Genomic DNA, 5,617 nt, shown 5'->3' on the forward strand with positions numbered 1-5,617 from the left:
CCCAACCAAACTCCTCAAATAGCCAGCACTCACCTAGTTGGTTATTGGGCCACATGGAAAGCAGAAAACTTATGGTGAAAGACACACAGAAAATCAACAAGATGAGCAGGCACACCAACCAAAGAAATAAGTGGAAGGGGAAGGAAAGGACTGATAGACAGGTTGATTCCCTGCTCATTTATTGATCTTTTTCTGAACTTTTTCCATGGAGAAGAGGTAAATAGTTAGGGCCTGAGGGACCCTAACACGCTCTCTTCTCACTCTCAAGGGAAGAGTATAAAGATTACATTAACTGCCTAGGCCTGTAAGCTAACACTGCCTCATGGTATATTTTTGTTTTACATTTGCATGTAAGCTCTGTGCTTGCTTGTGTGTGGCTGTGTGTGCCCACCTCTCAGACTACCTAGGTTTCGAGGTCATGCCCTCACTTACCAGATAAAGGACTTTGAACAAGGAACTTAATATCTATAAAAAGGTGATAATATAGTTCCTACTTCTCAAAATTATGTAAGGATTGACAAATTAGGACAAAAAAAGTGGGGTGGTGCCTGTGAAAATTCTTAACACATTGGTGGACTCACAGTGGACCTGTTGGAATAAGGAGATGGCCCAGTACTCTAATACTGCCTTTCAGAGTGAAGCCCCAGGATCCGCATTCATAAACTCTGGATTTTGTGCCTTTTACACACAATGTAAATGGATTTTGTGCCTTTTACATTCCCCTGGAGGACCCATATATATGTGGATGAGAGTATAAAAAAATGGAGAACAGGAAAGTTATTCTGCTATTGACCCCATCTAGAGTTTTTTTTTTTTTTTTTTTGCGGTACGCGGGCCTCACTGTTGTGGCCTCTCCCATTGCGGAGCACAGGCTCCGGACGCACAGGCTCAGCGGCCATGGCTCACAGGCCCAGACGCTCTGCGGCATGCGGGATCTTCCCAGACCGGGGCACGAACCCGTGTCCCCTGCATCAGCAGGCGGACTCTCAACCACTGCGCCACAAGGGAAGCCCAAATCTTCCCTTTTTTATGTAAGAAACACCGCAAGGGAGCCTTTCCTTGTGGATTGAGGGTTAAGAATCTGAGAGGGAGATTGAATAAAGGAGGTGTAATCCGGCAGGTATGACATAGTTTACATAAAAAAAGTATCCAGGGGGTTGAGATATTTCTTCTCATGGAGTCCCTATCACTCTTTCAAGTCTCCATCTCAGCCCTCCCCTATCATTATCTAAAGAGTTATTCTCAAGTATCTCTGAGAATGCCCAAATGAATGATGGCTTTACCTTTCAATTTGACAAATTTCCAAAGAATTGAAATTGAAAGAACAGTAAGAAGAAAAAGCTAGAACAGTTCCTTCCCCATCCCACTTGCACTTTTCAAAGCCTCACAGCCCTCAATCTCATTAATTTAAACTTTAGCCCTAGAACAAACATCAAAAGACTTCAGATAATACTTTTCTGTGTGTGAGTCTCCAGGTGTCACAGCCTACTGATGGTCACCATCCTTTATTCATGCTAGTTTTATTAATGAGAAAGTTTATTAAAAAACATACATGCCTATCTATGTCCATATCAATTATGATTTGAATTAAACAAACCTAAGATGTCTGTTCCATTTTAGCAAATTTTGGTAACTGCTTCTCCCTCATCTCATATTCTTCCCTTTGGTCCTTATCCCTTCAGTCTGAATAGCCTTGAATAAGTTGAGAGAGTTAAAGTGCAGCGAGTCCATGGGAGTGAGAGACTGGGGAAGGATGAAAATGAAAGACATGCTCGTTTTTGGAGAAGTGGTGAATAGAACTGAAGTTCAGAATAAGCAAGGATCGTCTACATCAGTATTGAAGTCATCAAGGATCATGATAAGAGAATAATTATGGAGAGAAGAGGAAAGGAGAAGAGAGGAGGGGAGGGGAGGGGAGAGAGAAGAGATTCAGAAGCAGAAGCAGATATACCACCTGGGAAAGAAGGAAAAAACAGGAATTAGTAGGTAACAGGAATATGGACAATTAGTGAGAAGTGTAGTATGATAAAGTGACATAAAGATGCTAGGGTTTTATATTTTAATAGAAGGAAGGGAATTAGTGATAAGGTGCAGGGGTGACCTCCAGGCCAGGAGATCTGAGAAGTGTGGGAGAGAATGAACAAGTGTACTATGGAGAGACAGGTTTCAGTTAGCCAAGAAAGTAAAGAGAACGCTCCAAGGAGAAGCTGATAATACAGGGAATTTTGCTGATGGCTGACTATGAGTCACAGGTTACTCAGTAAAGGATTTCAAAAGTTGGAGACGGGTGATATATGGAATCAAAACTAGGGATATCCGGAGCCTTATGGAGATGAGGATCTGAGTGATGACCTTGAACCATGAGCTTCTTGCATCTGACAAAACAGGGATAAGATACATAGTAGCATAGTTCCCAATGGTCTCAAAGCAGTGAGTGGTGGGGAGTATTATGAGGAGGGAGGTGTGAGAATGGAGATGTGGAGGCTGGGGGAGGGGCTGGTCTTCTCTGGAGCAGGGGAGCAGTCTCGATTCCTGGGGCATCACCCCAACATTCCAGTCCCCTTTTGGACAAGATGGACTTCACCTATTCTCCACAAGGCAGTCAAGTTTTCCCAGGCTCTTTTATGCCTTCACTACACAATGTTAGACTCCATAACTTTTAGAGTGCTTATAAACATACTTGGATCCTAAAAACAATATGGACCTAATAACTCCTTAATATAGGGGGGAGAGTAAGCTACAAAACCAAAATTAATCAATGCTTAACTCACTATTAACCACACTTCAATAATGCTTCAATTCAACTCTCCTAATTACTTTCAATAGGTGGGATGTAGGCATGTTTTCTTTGTTTTAAATTGTGATGGAAAAGCAAAGATCACTGAGGCTGAGACCTCAATATCACTATCTATTGGCCTCTGGTATTATTAAAGCCTGTCGTACCTGCTGTTCTTTAAAATCCTGACACAGTTCTTTCGTGCTTAGGACACAAATTTCTTCCTCTTCCCACTTTCTGATTGGTGCTGCAGAGTTCTAGACTTGGAATGACTGAATGTATTTGAATTGGCTCTATAGGAGGCTTTTCTGGCTCCTCCTGTTGCTTCAAGACACTTCCCACCCCCACCCCCCAGAAGCTTTCCTTACTTTCTGTCCTTTTCTGCATGTGCAAGTATAGGTGAGTGAAGCCAGGCAGCCTTCATCTTCCCTTCAGAGGGTTTCACCTCACCCACCAGACTTCATCAGTTGGCTGGGGTTGGGTAGAGACATGTAGGGAATTTTGCAGGTTTAAAGTGTAATCCAAGCTTGGGGAGAAACATAGAAAAGCTGATCTCGGGCCATGAAGTGGCTGTGCAAAGGCCATTGTCCAGCAGACCCTGACCCACCCAGAAAGCTGAATGAGATGGGAGGGGGAGCCCTGAAGCCTTGGATAAAGGGATTAATCCCTTAGATAAAGGAATTCAGCCATGAGATAAGAAGAGATTGAGAGGCCAGCAGCCCACATTTCTTTCTGCTGCAGGAGCTAAGTCCAGTTTCTTTTCTCCCTTTTTTAAAATTTAAATTAGCACTTTATTGAAGTACAATTTATGTACCATACAATTCACCTATTTCAAGTGTATGATTCAATATTTTTGGTATTATATTCAGAGATCTGTGCCACTATCACCACAATTCATTTTAGAACATTACCATTACTCCCCTGCCCCGAACAAAATGTATCCCCTTAGCAATCATTCACATTTTTCTCTCATCCCACCCCCAGCCCTAGGCAACCACTAATCTACTTTCTCTCTTTATAGATTTACCAGTTCTGGACATTGGAAATAAATGGAATCATACAATGTGTGATCTTTTGTGACTGATTTCTTTCATTTTGCATGTTTTCAAGGTTCATGCATGTTGCTGCATGTATCAGTACTTAATTCCTTTTGATAGCTGAATAATATGCCACGGTAAGAATGTACCACATCTTGTTTATCCATTCATAAGTAGAAGGACATGTGAATTATTTCTACATTGCAGCTGTTATAAATAATGCTGCTATGAACGTTCATGTGCAAGTATTTGTAGAATTATGTTTTAATTTCTCTTGGGTTTATACCTAGGAGTAGAAATGCTGAGTCATATGGTAACTACGTTTACCTGTCTGAGGAACATGCCAGGCTGTTTTCCGAAGTGACTATACCAAATTACATTTCTACTTGCATGTATGAAACTCCCAATTTCTTCATATACTCTATAACATTTGTTGTTATTAATATTTTTTTTAAATTCTAGCCCTCTTAGTGGGTGTGAAATGGTATCTTATTGTGGTTTTGATTTATATTTCCCTATGGCTAATGATGGTAAGTACAGTTTCCTGCCATGTCCCAATTAGCCCTCGTTTATACCCCTGGGAATGGGACTAGAAATCCAATGTTAGAAAGATTAATTAATGAATAAAATATGTTAAAGTAAATCCAATTCATTTAGAATGGTAGATGCCTCATATTTAGACTTCTGTTTTATTTTTCTTGGAGCTCATGCTTCAGCTATCATCTCTTAAAGAAGATGATAATCTCTGCCCATTTTATTTTCCTGGGTTGTCATGAAAATTGAATAATGGCTTGAAAGTCTTTGGTGAAATTAAATGTACTACACAAACATGAAGAAAGAAAAATGGTAGAGAGTTTGTTCACAGAAATGGGCTTTCCAGCTACCTACCAAACTGGACACCTGCACAGCAAAAAGCAGTGTCTCTGGGCTTGTTCAGTGAAGTGCAGACCTGAAATTGCCATTTCCCTGTTCTTGTTCCAAGTACGTTTCCTGGTTTTTACTGGAGATATTGGGGGACTACAAGAGAGAATGTGGTTGACTGCCTAAGAGTGAAGGTAGCTCCTGATCCCAGCCTCTTTCCTACCTAAAAAGAGATACCCCTTTCTCCACTATCTTGTAGGTCTGACTCAGGAGATAATTGATATATTATAATAACACACTATTATATCAGATGCCAGTCTGTCCTAGTTTTACTTCTTGAAGTCTTTGGATATAATAAGTGCAGAACATCTTGCTGAAGTGCAGTACAACTCTCAGTACCTAGAGTTCAATTTGTCTTGAGTCTTTCCTACAGTTCAAAGGAACAGACTCTGCCTCCTCAACTAAAGCCAAGGCTTCATAGAGGACATGAAAGTGAGTATAGAAAGAGCTAAAAGAAGTCAGAGAAGGACAATCTAACCTGACATTAACCCCACAGGAGAGGCTTTTGAGTGACTAAGTATGGAAAAACTCTAGAAATTCCATGATCTAGGGTATGGGTATTACATGGCCTGGGGGCAAGACTTGAGTTCTTCCTTCTACAGTGATGGAAAGCATGGGTCATAATGCTACAACTCCCAGAATTGATTCAGAATTTGAAGAGGCAAGTGAGTCAAAACACTCCCAGTGATGAGATCGACAGGCAGAATATGGCTCAAACTGCAATTTCTGTAGCACAATAACCAAGTTTTCAGTAATAAAAGTAATGTGAGGACACAGGAAGAGAATCACCAATCCTGAGACTCTTTTTACTCCACATCCCCCACTGACTTTGAGAACTTGCCAAACTCTCTTACCGTAGACACTTGCCCATTCCTGCTGATCA

Source organism: Lipotes vexillifer, unplaced genomic scaffold, assembly GCF_000442215.2.
Source record: "Lipotes vexillifer unplaced genomic scaffold, Lipotes_vexillifer_v1.1 scaffold61, whole genome shotgun sequence".
Lineage (NCBI taxonomy): Eukaryota > Metazoa > Chordata > Mammalia > Artiodactyla > Lipotidae > Lipotes > Lipotes vexillifer.